Genomic DNA, 20,215 nt, shown 5'->3' with positions numbered 1-20,215 from the left:
GGTGCCCGGTTGGCGCTGCAACCCTTTGTGGACCAGTGGAACTCTTTAGGTGGGCGTTTGGAGAAAAGGAGAGCGCGTCGACTACTGGGAGGCAGTCTCTTCAATACTCTGAGATTCACCTGGGGTGCCCGGAAAAAAGTGTTTCTTAGAAGCACTGGAGCAGAGTGATGAAGTTCAGAATGTGAATGCTTGTAAAAGCGCTCACTGGACGCGCCATACTAGAACCCTGTTGCAGACTTGTGGAACAGTCTTTAGCATGAGTTCTTCACTGAAGGTGTGGATAGAGCTCTCAGCTAACACGCTGTTGGCCCTCTTCGACTCTCCAACCAGCAGGAGTGAAGAATCAATGACCTTTCTGGGATAGAAATTCATTTCTCGTCATAATGTGGTTGGATTCCACTGGCACTGAGATCCCGTTGCAGGTAACCAGTTGGTTCTTAGCCACGCAAATAAATCTAATCCCATTGGACCAGCCCTAGGAGAGCTGTTAATCTGCACAGTGGTCTGGTTAAAGATCTAAGATATACTTAACTTTTCTCTAGCATGCTTCGGAGAAAAGGAGAGCATCTCTATCAGAACATCTCTTCAAGGATGAGATTCACTGGGAGGATAAAAAGGCCTCTTATTAACACTAGAGTCACTATCAGAGCCAATAACTTGAATGCTCACTGTGACAGGCTCTAAACTCTGAAAATTTGCTTTTTGCATTCATATTTATCTGTTTCTCTTTTATCCGCCATTTAACTTATCCAAATAAGACCTGTATTAGAACCTTTCCATTTGCTGTCATCCCATCCAACACTGATTCAGATAGGAGGAGACCTATTGAAACACTCTTGTCCTCTTTGGGCCTCCATTTTGCCCCAGGTTCATGACAGTGACCTCCGTCTTACTTTGTGTCATTGGGATGGACAACCACCTCCTCTGCCAGCACTGACACTTGACACTGAACTGGAATCAAACATTCTGTCCATAAAGGACTTTAAGAACCACTAGGCTAAGCTGAAAAGCTTGAGGCAACAAAATAATGAGTGCTTCACCCTTACTAGCCAAAACTTGCGATGACAAAAAATCCTCCATCTCTTGTGCCACCAAACCATTCAATGCAGTGAGTCTTGTAAAGCCGCTAGAAACCTGACAGAATGTCTAGCATGTCTAACATTGTACTCACCCGTCTCTGGCAGGAAGGGTGATGAGCTAAATAAATTAATTGGCAGTCGAGGTCGAACTTCAAATTTTTAGAAGCCGAAAGAGTCCATGATGACCAATCGAGACTGGGAACCACTTGGTCCAATTCTAAAAGACATTCCACATATATCCAGAAAAACCAGAGATTTTAAATACAATAGGTCTTCACCAGAGGTCCAAAATACAAAGAGAAGTCGGGCAATATTAAAACCTCGCACTTGCAAATTTGAAACATTCCAGCAGAGCTAACAAAAGCAACTGACGAAAGTGGGAGGTAACTGACACCTGCATCAGCGTTGAACCGTTTGTTATGAACAACTGACAAAGATTTTACCTGCAATTTGTTTGGCTGTTAAAATGTCCAATGTGGATTGGGTTGAGAGTTGTTCGGGCCAGTGGGATTAATTACTTCAGGTGTTCAGGAGTTTTATCATAAAAATGTCATTTTTATATAAGTGAGTTACCCAGTAATTACACTAGGTGATTCCCACACTGACAGGAGGTGGGATGCATGAACAAATCTACCCCAAAACATTAATAAATGTAATGAGTTAGAGAAATAAAATTGCTAGCATTAAAAATGCCTGTTGTTTCCTCTCCTGATAAAGGGAGCTGCTGCAGGAAGTTACTGCCTCTGCTTTTATGCTCATCTTAACCTTATAGAGATGTGGTATGGTATGGCCAAGAGTTAGCCTACTATATTTGTGGGTACCTTGTAGCAAGGACATTCCAACGTTGCTGAAAAACAAAATTTTGCCTTGACCAGGGTGCAGTACAGAAAAAACGACAATGAAATAAACATCACCTAATACACCATAAAATTATAAACACTGCCCAAACACAAAAACTGGAGAGCATTCAAGGTACAAAGTACTCCCAGGCTTATACCTTATAAAACTCAACAACCTAAATGCAATTGTGAAGAAAGGAAGGATCAGAACATGATCTTCCCGCTTTTATCCCCAACACCAGGCCAGCCACCAGAGCTGAAAGTCAGCTCAGTGGTCTGCAATTAAACTAAACTGTTTTAATTACTACTACTACTAATGCCCTGCAACTCAACACCAATTCATTTCCAAGAGGTAAGGATGGAAGGATAGAGAGAAACCCTCCCCAATACCATGCCAGCCATTGATAAAGGTCCTAGGGCACTGCAATTTCAAAAGCTCATTTTTACATCTCAGGAAAAATGCAATTCAACAGAAGACTGGGCTCTCCAGATGAAGTCTCTAGGATGGAAGAATGCCAGAGATTGTTTTAAAAGGCCGATGAAGGAGCTAGATAACTGACTTCATGAGCTATCTTTCAAGATAAGAACAAACCTCCTTTGGCTAGTTTGTGAGAGGCTTCACGTTTATCCTCAGAAGAAGGGCAGAGCCCTGACTGGGCAAGAAGACATTTCCTTTAACAGAACACCAGAAGGCATTTGAAGGACCCCAAATCTTCTTTGTTCTGTGAAGATAAAACCTTAGAGCTCTCACAGGACAAAGGATACTCTCTCTTCCTCATTTTCCGATCCTACAATCTCAGACACTTTTAGACAAAGGAACGAGGCCACTGACTGAAACTGGACTCATTCTTGGCCAGAAAACCAGAGAAGTAAAGACAGATTCCATACTTCCTGAGACTCTGACCCTTTTATCTATGGCATGAACCTCACTGATTCTTTTTGGCAGTCACTAAGGCTACTCAAAAGGAGTCTTTTTCCTGTTAGATCTCTCATGAAACTATGTTCAGAGGCTCAAAAGGAGGTCCTGACAACCATTTTAGGACCATGTCAGATTCCAAGAGACAAGTTCTACCTTTTTTGTTTCTTCTTAACAAACAATCCTAATTAGATCAGATAAATCCTGATTAGAGGAAAGGTCCACTCCCTGTGTCTGAAGACAATGCTTCAGCATGGCCCTATGGCCCGTGATCATGGAGAAGAGATGACAGGTTCTGAGTTCTTAACAAAAGGAAGAAAGTCTGCTATTTCATAGATGTCTTAGAAGAAACATTCTATTACTTTTGCTGCACCATTCTCTAAAATTGTCCATTTACTCTGATAGACATTATCAGAGGACTGTCACCTGCATTTTGGCAATAGCTTGGGAAGCCAATCTTGAAAACACCTTCTTTCTAAGAGTTTTTGATAGTCTGTATCCTGTCAGAGCCAGACAGGCAACCCCTGACAAAGTGCCTGAAGTTGGGTTGTTTTAGCAGATGAGGTTTTTTCTGAGGGAGCATCCTCTCAGAAAGTCTGGGTAGGAGGTCGATGAGATCTGGGAACAATTCCTTTGTTGGCCAAAAAAGGGGGCCACTAGGATCATTGACAGATTTTGGTGTAGTCTGGAATTTGTTGATCATCTGTTTTATCATGCTGAAAGGGGGAAAAGCATAAAGGTGACTGTTTGACAAGTTCTGAAAAGCATGGCATCCATTGCCCATGCTTGAAGGGTCCGGAACTGGTGAGCAAAAAGGGGGAGACAATGGTTTCTGGAAGTCGCGAACAGGTCTATGACTGGAGTCCCCCATAACTTCCAAAGATCCGAACAAACCTGAGGATCCAGAGTCCACTCTGTGGGTAACACTTGTTTCCGGCGACTTAGCTCATCTGCTAGAACATTGAGCTTCCCTTGAATGAAGTGCATAAGAAGCTTGACTTGAAATTGCTCTGCCCAAAGCAGAAGATATGTGTCCCCCCCAACGTTTCTGATATATGCCAGGGCAGTCGTACTGTCAGAGTGCACTGTGATCGTCTTGTTGCACACTTCTTCTGTGAAAAATTGTAACCCCAGATGAACTGCCTTCAATTCCTTGACAATTATGTGCCAATTTCTTTGTTCCGGGACCAGGTCCCTGAAATTTCCTTGTCACCCAACAGAGCTCCCAACCTAGGTTCAACACATCTGAGAAGAAGTCTAGGTTGAGGCTCAGCGGAAGGAGGGATTTCCCTTGCATCAACCTTCCTTCTAAGCTCCACCCATGTAGATCCTCTTTTATCTCTGGAGTCACTCGGAACACAAAAGAGTCTGGGTATTTTTTCCTGTTCCACCTGATTCTTAAGAAGAATTGGAGCAGTCTCATATGAAGCCTGCCCAGGAGTACAAATTGTTTTATGAAGGATAACGTCCCCAGAAGACTCATCCATTTGTTGGCGGAGCATTGGTCTAGAAGAAGAAATCTGTGAACTATCTTGAGGCAAGACACTATTCTTTTCCGGTGAGGAAAAACCTGGAAATTCCAGTCTCTATTATCATCCCTAAATAAAGAATCCGTCATGACAGAATCAACTGAGACTTCTGTACACTGATCATCAATCCCATCTCCAGGGCTAGGAGAAGAGTCTTTTGAAGGTCCTCCGAACATTTCTCTTTTAATTGGGCCCGAAGTAGCCAATCGTCCAAGTAAAGGGAGATCTTGATTCCCATCAGATGGAGCCATTTCGCTAAAGGGAACGAGAACAGAACTCTGGTAAACACTTGAGGTGCCGTCGATAACCTGAAACATAGAGAGGGAACTGGAACACTTTGTTCTCAAATATGAACCTCAGAAACTTCCTCGATTCCCGATTATTGGGACGTGGAAGTACGAATCCTGCATGTCTATTGATGTCATCCAGTCTTCCTAGCGAATGGATGACATGACACCGATTGTCTCCATCTTGAACTTTGTCTTCTGAATGAAGACATTCAATGCGCTGACGTCCAGGACAGGCCTCCAGCCCCCTGAAGCTTTGGGCACCACAAAAAGGCTTTTGTAGAACCCGGGAGCCCACATTCTCTACTAATACTATCTCCCATTTCTTGAGACAGGATGACACTTCTTCTGAGAGTGCCAAAGACTTTTTTGAGCCTTTGGAGTAAGCTGACAATGTTATTGGAGAGCTGCCTAAAGGTGGCTTTTCTTGGAAGGGGATAGAATAGCCTTCTCTCAGAACGCTGACAATCCAGGGCTTTCTCCCCCTCTCTCTCCACTTCTCCCAGAAGAGAAGGAGCCCGGCTCCTACAGAAGTTCAGAGGACGAAATTCTCACTTGCGAGAGGCAGAACGGGATAAGGATCTCTTAATGGCTCTGGAGACGAACCTGCTGGAAGAAAGGGGTCTAGAAAGGGATCTTTGTCTGCTACCCCGAAAGGGCTGAGTCTGCAGCGGGGAGACTGTCCTGGAGGCATGAGCGGGTATCTCCTTGGGTTGTCTAGAGGATTGGCAAGAAGATCTTATGTATTCTTCTTCTGAAGATCCAAAGAAATCCCCAAAACTGTAGCCTGCGGGAACAGGTGATGACGATTCAGCAGGGAAAAAAGAAGGGCCGACTTCTGAGAGTCACTCCCCTAGAGGTGTAGGAACACTGCAGTTCTCTCTTTTTTAAGACTCCCATTGTGTACAGGGAAGCTAATTCCTGGGAACTGTCCCTGATCCCTTTATCAATACATGAGAGGATCCCAAAGCAAGTCAGAGGCACTATCTTCAGGAATAGTAGAGCAGTCCTTAAGCTTACGGGCTGGGAGAGCCCACTGCCCAATCAAGAAAACTTAACAATTCAAACACCTTAAACAAGTTTTTAAGAAGGTGTGAGAGGCTCTCCGTCCGAACTGAACATGATCTTCACTGAAACAAAGGGAGATCTACGAGAGGAATCGATCAGCCAGAAGTCCCCTCCCCCTGGGAGGAGGCAGAAATTCCCAGAGAAGGAGCTTCTCCTGTGGCATAAGAGAGCTGTCTCCTCTTAGACAATCTAGAAGGAGGGAAGCTGAAAATGGCTCTACCTTGTTTCCTCTTCTCCGGTAGCCATCCCTCAATAACACCGAAGGCTTTCTTAGCAGAAGAAAGCACTAAGTTGGGCAGTCTCAAAGACTCGGAAGACTGTGACTATCCAAGAAAGAGTTGCAAGCGAAAGGCAATTCGGGAAGGTAGCAAGAAAATACCTTAGCAGCAATGCAAAAGCTGAAGGACGAGTGTCTTGAGTAATAACTTCTTCTTCCTCGTCCGAGGATACAGGAGACAAAGCTAAGTCCATAGGTTGGGGGGTGGCTGGAGCCTTTTCAAACAGGCTCAAAATACTGTCGAGCTTGCTCTGAATCGAGTCTACCACGGAGGGCGCTTGCTTACTAGAAGAGCGTAAAGCCTGAAGTGAGGAAGTCCGAGACACAGAAGAATGCCCAACAGCTTGAGAAACATTAGCAGCAGAACGAGTCAAAGTGTCGGTGGCAGAAGCACAGTGAGTGGAAGAGACCGAGCTCTGGAGCCAACAGAGTTCAGGCGCCTATGGGCGCTTCATCTTAGTTGGCGATCCATGGATCATTGAGTGGAGGGGCAAGACGGGCGCTCTGACACAGCAGCATGAGGAGGAGCCAGAGGAGTCTCTGCAGAGGACACTAAGAAGAAGACACCTAGACGAAAACGCTTACAAGAAGCAGGACACTTGGAAGCCGCTCTCTGATTCTCCACCAAGGGAGGAACAGAAGGAAAACGCCTCGGAGTGTCACAATGGCTGCACGACGGGGAGAGGACTGCAAACAGGCTCTTTAAATTTTTACACAGCACTGGAGGAGAATGCGATACATCACCCACATGCCTTTTCAAAGGGCTTGGTTCATCCACAAATGCCATTGGCGCCTGGGAGAAGAATCATCTGAGCTAGATGAAAGACAATGCATGTCCAGGGATACGCTTTTCAAGTGGCGCTTGACTGCAACCTGGGATTCAGCAACATGTTCAACCAAGGGGGCAACTACCCGTGGACAGACCTCCCTTAGGCCAGCAGTTTGACTCTTCACAGGTTTAGGGAGTATGACATTGGCCTTTGCCTAGGAGAATAGGTGGGATGGACAGCCACCTCCTCCATCAACACGTGGGATGGGCAGCCACTTCCTCCATCAACACATCACTAACACTAGGCGCAATCAGCCGCTCCACCAACATTGCACTGGCACTAAAGCGCAACAGGGCACTCCAAATCACTCTTGTTGTCCATACGGACCTTAACCGATAAGGCTAATTGTGCAATAGATTCTACAATCAATTTGAACCTTTTATAGATTTTACACTCAAGGCTGGTAATAGTGTTGGGTTCGGGCGAGAGAGCTGGATAGAGGAGTGCGTTGCATAGCGGGAGAACTGGGTGGGGACCAACAGAGATAACGGGCATGTCAATCTCGACATTAGCATTATTAATATCATGATCAACAGGAGATCCTGACTAGCTAAAGACTTACTAATGCGTCTGGCTGCTTGCTTTTCTCATTTTATCTTTGGCAGGTTTATTTAAATGAGATCTTAAAGTTTTCCACTTCTTACTGTCCCAGTCTATACATTCACTACAACGTAAGTCTTCTGAACAAACTTGTTCCCTACAATCCGTATAGATAGAATGAGAATCGTAAAATTCCTTAGTCAAACACGTATTGCAGCCTTTGCTGCAGTACCTAAAAGTAGTCGAACTTGAGTCTGACATTTGGCAAACAAGTCAACTAAAGTCACAATCGGTAAACAAGGTAAAGTTGAATTATAATGAAATTCACAATTAAGGGCAAAAAACAGAGTCTAACTCTATCTTATAATGCCAAAGGCTATCAAAGCAAGAATACTTCACCAAATATGATGAGAAATCAATAGGAAAGACGAATTCCAAAAGTCAGAGCTGCTGCTAAAAGCTGGTGTACAGCCATTAGCCGCAGATACAAATTGAATACTTTTGCTAGTTGTTCCTCTCTTACTGTGAAAGAGGGTGGGGTTAGTCACCTAGCCAAACAAAATAGCGCGATTCGCGAATTTTAACATTTTAGCTGCCAGTTAACAGAAACTATAGCAATGTAATTACTTGGCAAGTTACTTATAAAAAATTGATGACAGCTGTGTCAGGTAATAATCCAAACTTGTCATCTCCCATGTCCTGTCCTTCATCAGAATATTCAACACTCAGCACAGTCTTTTTCAACTGGCACTACACCTGTATTTTGTTTGCCAGGAGCCTGCTTCTAACTCTTGCATAAAAGATGGCAGGATCAAAATTTCTACAAATACTGTACAGGGAAGCATATGCATAAAAGCAAAAATAACCAAGCTACATGGAACAAAAAGACATTAGGTATAATCATTTCAGTGTGCCATAGCATTATTCGTAAAAGAAAATGTATAGCAAGTCAGGATTTACTACTATAATTCCTCATACATGCTCGATATCATAAGGTACAAGTGAAGGGCACGCATTATACACAGCAGTATAAAGTCAGTAACCATGTACAGACATGATGAAAATGTCACCTATATACATTTGCTCACAAATCATGTATTTCCACAAAAAATGTAGAAGACAGATGGATTTCTATGATCTACAAGTATTCTTTTATAAACAGAAAATTTACAAGATATGTGACAAAAGTGATATTTCATCCAGGACCTGGAAAAGACGGGAGTAAACACAGAGCATCACTCTCAAGTATTTTCAACATTTAACTGAGCATAGCATCCTTTATTCTCAGCTTTCAGTTGCAGGGATACTGGACGAATTTGTCAAGTTGGACATCAAGAAGGGCAGATGTAATCTGCTCTATTCAAGCCGATGGAAAATTAGGTGACAAAATCGTCATGTTGGGCCATAAAGGGTTAACATAAATACAGAACTTAGAAAAAGTTGAGGAGACATAAGAGCACTGCATAAAACCTCCAAAGGTAAAACTATAGAACAACTTTGCATGGCTTATTACCTTGGAAATTGAGTTTTCCTATACTTTTAGTGTTGCTGATGAAGGAGGTTGTGTTGTTTATTGGTGGTCAATTATTATTAACCTCACATCTCTACCGGGGACCCTTTGAGAAATCACAATTCTTGAAAAGTAAATTGTATTTTTCCTAACTATACAAACCTGAGGTCCTTTACATTAGGAATTACTTTAAGTGTAGGCTGGAAACGGCCGTTCAACTCTTGAGCAAGGTGGTTAGGCAGTAACTAACACCAGGTAGGTGGGAATACCTGCCTGCCCAGATGTAAACATTCCAGTTTGCCTTTCAATCCAGGTTCAGATGGAGGGGTGGCATGAGGTGGGCATAATATGTACTGTAAAGGACCTCAGGTTTGTATAGTAACAAAAAATACAATTTACTTAAAAAAATTGTGATTTGTTCTGACACGATATACGCTGTCGGTCCTTTACATTAGGAAGACTCACTGGTTGGAGGGAGGATCTGAGTGTCTCTCCTGAACTGACTGGAGTTCTGCACACCTGGGCTAGTCCTCCTGGTCGAAAGAATGGGGAGGAGTACCGTGCCTCTGACATATTGATTGGAGTGTAGTTACTGCAAGATCAAATGTCAGATACTGGACCTTTTCACGAGTGAGAAAAACGTAAGTCCCTACGAAATAGGCTGGAAGGATCTAGAGTTGGAGGCAGTAAGGAAAAGCCGAGATAGGGTTCCCTTACTGCCAGTCTCTCCTTCCTCCCTTGCTTTTGTTATTCTAGAAGAAAAATAGAACGAGTGCTTGATGTGTAGTCTTACAGAAGTGCCAGATCCAGCAACTACTGGTTCGAGTCCTATTCTCATCCCGAAGGAGAAGGAGGAGGAAGGGGAGGGAGGAAGAAGAGAGGCCAGTCACTCTGCATCCTTCTCACTTCAGAACCAACACCTTAGGCGAGATGCAACTTGTCCTCTTGAAGGAGCTGGGTAAAAAACACAACTTGCTGAGCAGCCACCACAGGGCCAAGGAAAAAAGTTCCAAGGGCCTGTGGGCAAGACCACAGGAAGGCAAGAGTGTGGTATATGAGACCACGTCTTGCTTCCAGCCCGACAGAAACTTCCAGAATGCGAGGGATGGACTAAACCATTGACTTCGTGAGCTCTCGGGTGGAAAGTACCAGTATCGTTGTTGCCAGCTACCGAGTACCTCCTTGATCACTTCACGAAGTCAGGAGGAAGATGTGTCCTTAGACACTTCTTCCTTGGGAGAGATAGTACTAGCAACAACATCGACGACATTCAGGTTAGGAATGTCGAACCTTTTCGGAAAGTACCACAACTCCTAGTAGGACAAAGTAACAAATGATCTGGATCATCGACACAAAGTCCAAGGAGGAGGGGAACAAGAAGGACTCGAACCCGACAATAGATGCTGATGGATTCAGAGTCCACCTGCAACATCCAAGAAGGAGTAAAGGTATTGATTCCCATCCCTGTTCTTCCATCTTCTACGCCAAGGCCGGGTAGATCAGAGATGGTCATAAGAGGGCTCATCTCTATCCGATGACTCTCGTGAAGGCGCAGTGCAGAGCACAGGACAGAACTCTAAACAAGAGTCACATGCCACCCAGGAAACAGTTGCCTGGAACAGCACAACTGAAGAAGCTTCTCATCCGTAGCTAACTCTCGGCTGAGGAGAAGAAGGCTACTTCAGATAGAAGACTAGGTCGCATGGGGCCTACGTTCTTCACAAATGAAAGGGAGAGAAGCAACCCTCGGTGGAGAAGACCAGGAAGTCCAGACTTGAAGAGTGACTCTGACCCAAGAAGAAGTTCCGTCAACGACACCACCAGCCAGGACGGGATCCAGTCCCTGGGACAGTGTTGCAGAGGACTTCAAGAGGTATCCAGCTATATCCATTGCCGCTCAGCGAGAAAGCCTGTGCTTGCAAGGAAAGCTGGAAGGTGTCTCAGTCCTGAACACACAGGGATGTACTGCCTGAAGAACCGCTTCTTGTGCAGCTGCTACAGGAGGTTGGATCAAGCAGAACTATTCTTGGTGCCTCAGCTATCAGGTCGGGCGAAAGGCAAAGTCTTCCAGCATTTGTCTGTAACTCGGGGTGAGCAACGCTTGTGAACTCCTAGCGAAACAGACAAATACGGAGGGAAAAACGTAGATATTGATTTTTTCCCAAAAAGACAGCATGCCTCAACATAGCAGCCCCTGGTCTGGTATGAAGGAGCGAGAAAAACTACTGACTTGTTGTGCAGGGAGGCAACAGAAAGATAGTAGGGGTCTCTCAGTCCAGCAGTCTCTTCATGAATCTTCGTGAAGAAAGAGTGAGCAGCAAGTTCCATCCCGATCACTAAAACCCGAGGCCAGGCTTGCCTACCAATACATCCCCACCAGGAATGCATCTGGCTATTGAGCTGTCGAGCGCTATAGAACACACTCGAGTACCTGAAAATGTCAACAGATGAAACAGGATGAAAAAACGATTACCTCTTGTTTGTCGACAAATGCCACTACTAGAGTGGTTTTGTTGTTCAAACGAAACCACTGTGTGTCACAAACTCATTCTGAATCCTTGGAAGGCCAAAAGGCTGCCTTGAGCCCAAGATGGTGATGAGAAGGTACTAATCGTCTCAGTCACACATCTTCAAGACAAAGTCTTGCCAGTGTGTGCCTACTCCTCAATCTGTGAATCCGTAAGTAGACACAAGATGTGAGGGAATATGCAAGCATATTCAAAAGTTCCTTCAATCAAGCATTAGCCTAACTCTTTCCTCATACATCAAAGAGGAAAGAAGGATGGAGGAATGGAAGCAGTCTTCCATTCTCCACCATGGGGAAGCTTCTGCAAGATGACAGGATACAGAGACAATTAGCTCTAGCCAGGCTGGCATTTCCCGATCGGGAGCACAGGAGAGGAAGCAGGATGGATGAGTTTGATGAAAAGAATTGCCGAGACCTAAGGGAAACCGGGGATCCTCGTGGCAACGGTTCCCCGAGAACACGGGGCGATCATAATTGAAGAGGAAGACCCTGCTGTTTCCGATGCGTGAAACTCCTGTACCTCCCTTGGAGGAGACCTGACAGATCCCATGAAACCCTCCTCAGCTACCTGGTTAAAATACGAGAGAATCGGGGGACCGATACCCAAAGCACGCCAGGCAGCTGAACTCAGAAAGAAAATTTCGTCGGAGCTCTCTCTGTCCCTCTCGCGCCTCTCGGAACAACCGAGAGGAGAAGAGAACAGGCGAGGAGAAAAGAGTATTCCTACCTGTCCTGCCAGTATGATAAGCAGGAGAGGCGGACCTTGAGCGATAATCAAACGAAGGAGATTACTGCCACACGGGGAAAGAAGAGCACTTGTGCAGTGGCAAAGCGCTTTCCTGGGAAGAGCAAAAAAGTTCACTCGAACATAGCCGAGAACCCAAATAGAAAAAACAGAGTAGGGCCGAGCCGATCACGCGAATGCGATCCAGCTGGTCGGTATGCGGCGGACTGGGAGGCAGGCGGGGCGAGCCGAGCCGAGCCAGTTCATGCCAGTCTCGGCAGCCAGTCTGGCAACCGGGGCCGAGCCGGCCAACTGCGCAAACACAATCATAACTGGGCAGGCCGGACTCGCCTGCTGTGAACAATTGCTAGTTTCCCGAACTTAAACTCCTTCGAGGCCGAGGCCCTCGAGAAGAAGGTTCAAAGGGGGAATTTGTGTCTGCTATCTTGCATGCTCGAACCCCAAAGTTCGAGACACAAGAACGCCCAGCCGAGCAACCAAGCAGCTGGCGGGCAGTATCGAGACACCTGGCGTCACGGGCACATCGACACCTGGGTGTCCCGGCAACCAGACACCTGGGTGTCTCGGCACTTTCTCTCGCCCTGTGCCTCTTGTATGGAGAGCTCGTGATTCAAAGAATCTGAGCTACCCACGAGACTTCCAAAAATCAGGAGCGGCTGCTTTGTTTCCTAATAGATCGAAAGAGCTAAGCACAGAACCAGTCTTAGACGCAGACTTCAAGACTGGCAACGAAGCGGGCGTGAGGGCGTGCTCGAGAGGCCGCTCTCGCGGCCCCGAAACGCAAGATCCCACAGGAGAATGCGAATTGGTCAACGAGAAACTTGTCTCCGGAAGAGAGTCAGTCCCTTAGAAGTCCCACAGGACTCCCAAAGGTGAATCTCTTCCCTGCTTCTTCTGGTGTTCGAACCGACAGGATCGAGACACCAGGCTGGGAACCCGACCGAGCACTGGCAAACACTAGGGGAGCGCTTGCGGTGCTGGCAGGAAGAGGGACCAAGACACCTGGGTGCCTCAGCCCTTTCTCTCGCACTGCTCCCTAACTGGGCCCAGGAAAATCTCTCCAGACCAGGTCGGGATACTCGATATTCCACAGAATCTCGAGCACTCAAAGCGGCTCGCGAACGAGCGCCAAGCAGCCCCATCTTAGAGGCGGAACCTCTAAGACTCGGGAATGGGATCGCAAACTGAGGTCTGCACGCCCACGCTTCAAACACAAAACCCAGGCTATGCGAAGGGTTTCCTAACCCAAAGGTCGGGAAGAGCCAACGAGAGACCCACTACCTCCTCGGAAGGGAGGCAGTCCCTAGACGTCCAAGGGCATCAAGGGGAAGAAGCAGCATTCCTTTCCTTCGGCCGATGGAGGTCTGTCCGATTCTTGGGACCCCTGGACCTCGGGAGGAAGGAAAGACACAGCAGAAGACGAAATCGAAGATAAGATGAAGAAGACGGCTACTTCCACAGGATGGCTTCCTTCACCTCCATTCCGACATCTTCTACAGGATGGTGGACACGAAACATCGAATTCTCCAGGGTAGTCCGGCAGGAACACAACAGACGCAGCCAGGACACCACCACCAGGAGAAGCATGATCAGGACAGCCGATGCAGGCCTACGGCAGCAATTTGGAAGGCAGGAGCTACTGCAACGGCCAGAACATCACCAACAGGACGACTTCCTATCTTCACGCCGACATCTTCTACAGGATGGCGGACATCGTGAACCTCTGGGGTAGCTGGCAGGAACTCAGGGAAGCGGCCCTGAACGACCCCCAGAAGCGGCAGGGATGATCAGGACAGCCGATGCAGGAGCTACGCAAAGGTTCGGAGAGCAGGAGCTATGCAACGGCCAGGAACGCCACTTCCACAAGGCGACTTCCTTCCCTTTCACGCCAACATCTTCTACAGGATGGCAGACATCGTAACCTCCAGGGCAGCTGGCAGGAACACAACGGAAGCAGCCCCGGCACGATCACTAAGAGAAGAAGCGGCACGATCAGGACATCCGATGCAGGAGGTACGTTAGGCGGTTTGGAAAGGCAGGAGCTACCGCAACGGACAGAATGTCATTTGAAAGTCACCAGCAGCGACAGGAGCGATCAGGGCGGCTGCGGCAGGAGACCAGGAGAGCAGCCCAGAGACTGTCGTCGAGTTGACAAGAGCACAACACAGGAACAGCAGGAGCAGATGGACCATATACGCAGGAAGCATTGCAACAGCATACAAGAAAACCAGCAATGACAGCGATCGATCTACATCGGCGGGAACAGAGTCAGAGCGATCCCGACGTGAGAAATATGTCATCTAATCAGGTATTGTGGTCGATCCTGAAGCAACACTGAATGAATGTCGGGACTGCTTCATGCAAGATATTCTTGATATATCCAGCCAACTACTGCTGTGTCTGCAATGCTCACTGTCAACCTGAAAGAAAAACAAAGATGATTAGTAGAGGAGGCTCCTCCCGCTACAAGGGGAACAGCCCTCACGCAGCGGGAGGAGGTACTCTAGACGAGGTCGCTGACCGCTCCCCACCTCGGTCTTCGCCCCGACGAGCGAGCCGAAGAGGGCGAAGGAGAGATCTACTAAAGGGAGAAGGAAGAACCTACGGAAGAGAAAAGGATGGAGGGGAGGCCACCAAGGGCGCCGTGGAAGTGAACTTATCGACGACGGCCGTGACCTCCCACTTCTGGCCCGCAAATCTCTAAGCGCAGGTGAGTAACACTCAGCATAAGTAGGAAGAAATTAGTTATGCCCCTTACACACGGAGGGCAGAAGCCCAAGAAGGGAACTAACTCTTACGTCCCAATCACAGAAGGGAACTAACTCTTACGTCCCAATGGGATGTAGGGGAGTGAAGATATTATGTCCCAAACTATATCTCCGAAAGTACAGGGGCGCCTTCAGTATTACGTAAAGGGCCGCTGGAGAGAAGCATTACCACTTTGTTACGCTACTCCAGTTATGCCCTTGGCCACAAACCCAAGACACAGGCAGGGAACGACGGCTTATGCAAGGTTATCACAAATCGTGGGTTTGTATTAATAAAAATCAAACACACGATATATAAAAACAAAAATACAGAAAGATCCCACCGGGATAATAAGAGCTTAACGACAGTCAGGCAGAGAGAACGAAAACACGTCAGCAACGCATGACGGCCGAAAGCGAAACTGGAATGTTTACATCCGGGCAGGCAGGTATCCCCGCCTACCTGGAGGTAGTTACTGCTTAACCACCTTGCTCAAGAGTTTAACGGCCGTTTCCAGCCTACGCCTGAAAGTAATCCCCTAATGTAAAGGACCAAGGGTTTGTATATTGTGTCAGAACAATTATGATTTTACAAAGTAAAAAAATTTTTTAAATACTTATAACTTAGTATAATTAGCATATTTTCACTACTATCTTGGTGGGAAATGTTGACTTGCAACTTCCCATGGAGGTACAGATATTTTTAGGATTTTTTTTCTTATACCATGTGCATATGCATATCTTCCTCTTTCCATTGATGAGTTTTTTTTAAATTGGCAATCCTTAAATTTAGCCTGGTCATGGGTGTATGCATTAGTGTATATTAGCCCACTCTGTGAGGGTGGATCATGTCAAGATTAGCGACCCCAACATCTCCATGTCAAGAAGAGGGAAACCAATGATCCCCATGTAAAGAATGGCCAACTTTTTCCTGTCCAAACTCCAACTCCACATGAGGGTTAGTACTAAACACGGCAAAACAGTTGTTCATCTACACCGTTTCGCTGTGTTTAATATTAGCTCCAGAGGGGGTCAAATGTATTTCACCTTGTTTACTACTACCCTGGGGGGATCAAATGTCTGGTGCCAGTGTTCATGGTAGATCTTAGTAGTAGCTCTGCAGCGGCGATTTCCTTCTAACTTGACTTTTTCTACAGTTATTTGGTTGCTACTTATGATTTACCTTCAGTTTTGTCACATGAATGTAATTAACCCCAGAAGTCCATCCAACAGGGGTTTCCAAACAAGATTTTCACGAGACAGAGCACGGGTACGTCTGTTTGGAACGGTTCATATCCTGTCCGGCAAGTGCAATAACTTGTTAACGAATGGGTACCACCTGCCCCCCAGGCCAGTACTAAACACGGCGAAGGGACATTCCATTTAGCTGACAACAAACAAATGCACCGCCAGTATCAGAAGCCCTAAAAGAGCTGCCCCTCAGTGGTGTGTTAGAGCCTGCTCCTGTTGTTCTGCAAACTATCCCAGAAACATAGGAAAATCATAATTCTAAGTATTAGCTCCGCGCCTGTTTTTACCTTGGAAACTGGTTTTTTCTACACTTTTAGGGCTTCTGATACTGGCAGTGCATTTGTTTGTTGTTGGCCAAATGGAATGTCCCTTCGCCGTGTTTAGTACTAGCCCAGGGGGGGGGGGTTTACCCATACATTAACAAGTTATTGCACTTGCTGGATGGGATACAAACCATTCCAAACAGACATACCCGTGCTCTGTCTTGTGAAGATCGCGTATGGAAACCCCTTGTTGGTGGACTTCGGGTTAATTACAGGTTAATTACATTTGTGCGACAAAAATTAAAGGTAAATCCATAATTAGCAAGGGTAGTTTACAGTTTCGGTTCCCCGGCTGCGTAATGCCATCTGCCCGGGCTACAATAACTCCACCAAGGTAAGTAGTTCCGCGACCCGACCCTGCTCGCAACCTCGACAACACCGCGTGCCCCAGCATCTGACCCAGTCTCTTGCCAGTTTGCTAAGATGCCGTCCGTCCAGTCCGGCATCCTCCCACGCAATTTACCCGCAAACCCGGTGACTATCCTAGATCTAGCAGTGCTGTGCAACAACGAACGCTCTTTACTGGTATTTCTAATGAAAAGTGGCCTGATTGGTGATTTTAGTGGTGTTTGTGGCCACTGCAAAGAAGGAACCGTTGGACTGATCAAACGTGGCGACAGTTTCCAGTGGTGTTGTAACGCACGCCACTGCAGGAAACACAGAGCCATTCGGAGTGGCTCGTTCTTCTCTGGTTCACACCTTTCATTTAGGACCATTTTAATTCTCATTCACGGCTGGATTCACGAACTTCCCCAGAAATATATGCAGATGACTCTGAAAATCGGGTCATCTAACACCATAGTGGACTGGTACAATTTCTGCCGGGAAGATTTGTATAAACATTTTGGTGCAGGACAACCGGAAAATCAGCGGGCCAAGACACATCGTGGAAATTGACGAATCCAAATTTGGAAAGCGAAAATTTCACAAGGGTAGACGTGTCAGCGGTTGTTGAGTTCTCAGCGGGATTGACCGGGAAACAAAGGACACGTTTTTTCAAGTTGTTGCCGACAGAACTGCAGAAACACTCCTCCCAATTTTAATTGAAAACATCCACCCTGACTCCATTGTAATTTCAGACTCTTGGAAATCATACCACACTTTAAGCCAACATTTCAAAACACACCGTAACATTAATCACTCATTACACTTTGTTGATCTAGCAGACAAAAGCATACACACAAACACAATAGAATCTACTTGGCGGGTGTTGAAACGTAATGTTTTGCCTAAAAGCGGTACTGTAAAAAATTTGTATAATTCGTATTTCTCAATGTATTGTATTAAAAAATGCTACCTATCAAATGTTGATTGCCCTTTTAAAGCCTTTTTGGAATTAATTAAACGTACATATCCTTTAAATCGAGTCGATTCAACACCCACCAAGATGCGGCCTAATTTCGTTGAAACCAGACAATCCCGAGACGTCGCCGTACAAACGGATTCGTCAATTACACCCGCCCCTGTTCCGCCTGTTCCAGTCGTCCAGATCACGCCAAAACCAGCCATCCCAGCCCAAAAGCGAAGAAGAATCAAGCCGCTGTCCGATTTCTCCGATGATTACGACTTCTGCTAAGGTTAGTGGGGTTTCTGATCATTTTCAGGTTAAGCATTTTAGTGGCTTTCTGGGGGGGTCGAGGGAGGGGAGCCCCCCGGGCAGGTCAGGGGCACGCCGTCTTGTTTAAGGTTAGGTCGGTCCCTTCTGGTTAGGTCAGTAGGTCCCGATTCTTAGCCACGTTAAGTGTAATCCTTCGGGCCAGCCCTAGGAGAGCTGTTAATCAGCTCAGTGGTCTGGTCCTATACTTACTTATTTATGTCGCAACCTTGCATTTTGGATGAATTGTGTTAGCTGGCTTTACTGGGGGGTCCAGGAGGGGCTTTGCCCCCCCGGCCAGTTTAGGGCACGCCGTCCTGTTTTAGGTTAGGTTAGGTTACTTCTGGTTAGGTCAGGACCTAGCGCTATGGGAAAGGTTGGGCCTGTTTTTTATGAAAATGCTGGGACACATTGGCTTCCGAATTGCCGCCATCTTGTTTGTATTCATCCGCCAGTTTCCTAGGCAGAACCTGTTGCCACCTGGTGGTGGGTCCCGACTAGAAAACTGGCACACGACAGCCTTGCCGACCTAAACTGTAGGCGCTCCATTAGCAAACAAAAAACTGTAGAAAAAGTCATGTCTGAAGGAAATCGCCACGGAGCTACTACTTAAATCTACTTAAAATACAATTAGGCCTCTGGATTACAATGAACATTTACCATAGCCTACCTTAAAGGGGCACCATTCCCTAAATCTAGACCTTGGCCAGATTAATCAAAAGCTACCCCTGAACAAATAACTTTGGCTAACATTTAAAACAGACCATGGCATGTCTATCTTAAGCACAGGTCCACAAATCACCTAAACTCCTCTATTTTAACTCCCTACTTATCACTACGCCTAGGTACTAGGAATTGGCTACACTAAGTCTAGCCTTCTGAGGCTCAGGCTAGGCCTACCCTAGCTGCTCCAGCCTAGGATAACCGACAGTAGGCATGATTTAGGGAAGGCATTTTCAGTAGGCCGACATAATCTAGGATCTGACTTCGATCACCCTGAGAGACCATAAAAATATAGTATTCACTGGAAAGAACTCTGTAAAGGCGACCAGGAATCTAGGCTATGCCTCGCTTACACTGCAGGAGGAGTTCGCCATGATATGATCTGCTATGCTGTGCTCTCCTCACCAGAGATCGAAGCTCCATTCACCAAATTGACACTACCTCACAGCACTCTAACACTTTATACAAATGACGAGTCTGGACCATCACAAAGAACACATGAATATTTAAACAATTACCTTACAAGCACAATTTGGAAAACCCCTACATAAACGGAATCCGTAGCTTCGTCAATGGCCGTTTTGTTTACTAAAATGACTGCGTTCGATTTTCACGAGTCAACTACGGTAATGCTTCTTTTTATAACAAAATCTACTTCCAATACTAGAATAGAAACGACCAAACGTATTAAAATAATACTATGTATGATTATATGCGTACCTGAATGAGCGCTGTGAATACAAGCACAAAGGGAAAGAAACGAACGCGTGAACTTTCAGCGGGAGATTTGAAGTAGGCGGTGTACTCTGCGTCACAGATTTCGGTCAACTGGGTGGTGGTGGGTACGCTACTACGCTCCTCCTTCCTTATGCCCTGACTCAACACTCCCCACAGACAGCGTCAAGGCTCGGGTGGGTCATCCGTCTTCTTGCTGATCTGAAAAGGATGCCCACTGTCGCCTCCAGCCGTGAGAGAGTGAAAAATAAACTATAAGTTTCAATGGTCTAGTTACCGGCTGCTGAGGAGCAAGAGCCCGTACCCAAGGTCTATAGAGATACAACTCAATCATACAAGGTCAACCCGTTCCAAAACTGACCGCGCTCTCCGCAGGCTGTTTTTGTGACGTCACGCGCTACTTTCTCCATTAGTCCACAACAAGAACAACCGTGCACTGATCCGACCACGTGATAATTTCGTCTGATGAGTGTTCAGTTGCAAAGGCGTGGACTTATGCTAAAGGAAGCGATGTTTTATACCATCCAAAAAATGTTGCCATGGTTAATGACATGAGCCCTATGAATATGAGGCTTTGGAAAACCTTAGATGTTCATGCAATGAAAACATCATTTAAAAACCCAGCAGGCAGTGAACGTGAAATTTATGCTTTTACTGATGCTCCGCATCTTGTAAAACTTATTCGGAATAATTTT

General features: G+C 46.2%; 1 protein-coding gene across 3 annotated transcripts in view; it reads right to left on the bottom strand.

Moving 5' to 3' along the window:
• Positions 1-19,912, bottom strand: part of ldbr (lariat debranching enzyme) — a 74,802-nt gene extending 54,890 nt beyond the window's left edge. The window contains exon 1 of one of the 3 annotated variants that reach the window (XM_067098781.1): positions 19,506-19,912. The gene's annotated coding sequence lies outside the window, so the exon portion shown is untranslated. Of the gene's footprint in view, positions 1-19,138; positions 19,409-19,505 lie in introns of those variants that run through there. The other 2 variants (XM_067098780.1, XM_067098782.1) reach the window with 2 other exon arrangements.
• Between the last annotated feature and the right edge of the window lie 303 nt (positions 19,913-20,215).

Source organism: Macrobrachium rosenbergii, chromosome 55, assembly GCF_040412425.1.
Source record: "Macrobrachium rosenbergii isolate ZJJX-2024 chromosome 55, ASM4041242v1, whole genome shotgun sequence".
Lineage (NCBI taxonomy): Eukaryota > Metazoa > Arthropoda > Malacostraca > Decapoda > Palaemonidae > Macrobrachium > Macrobrachium rosenbergii.
This window is presented reverse-complemented; position numbering and strand designations above follow the sequence as displayed.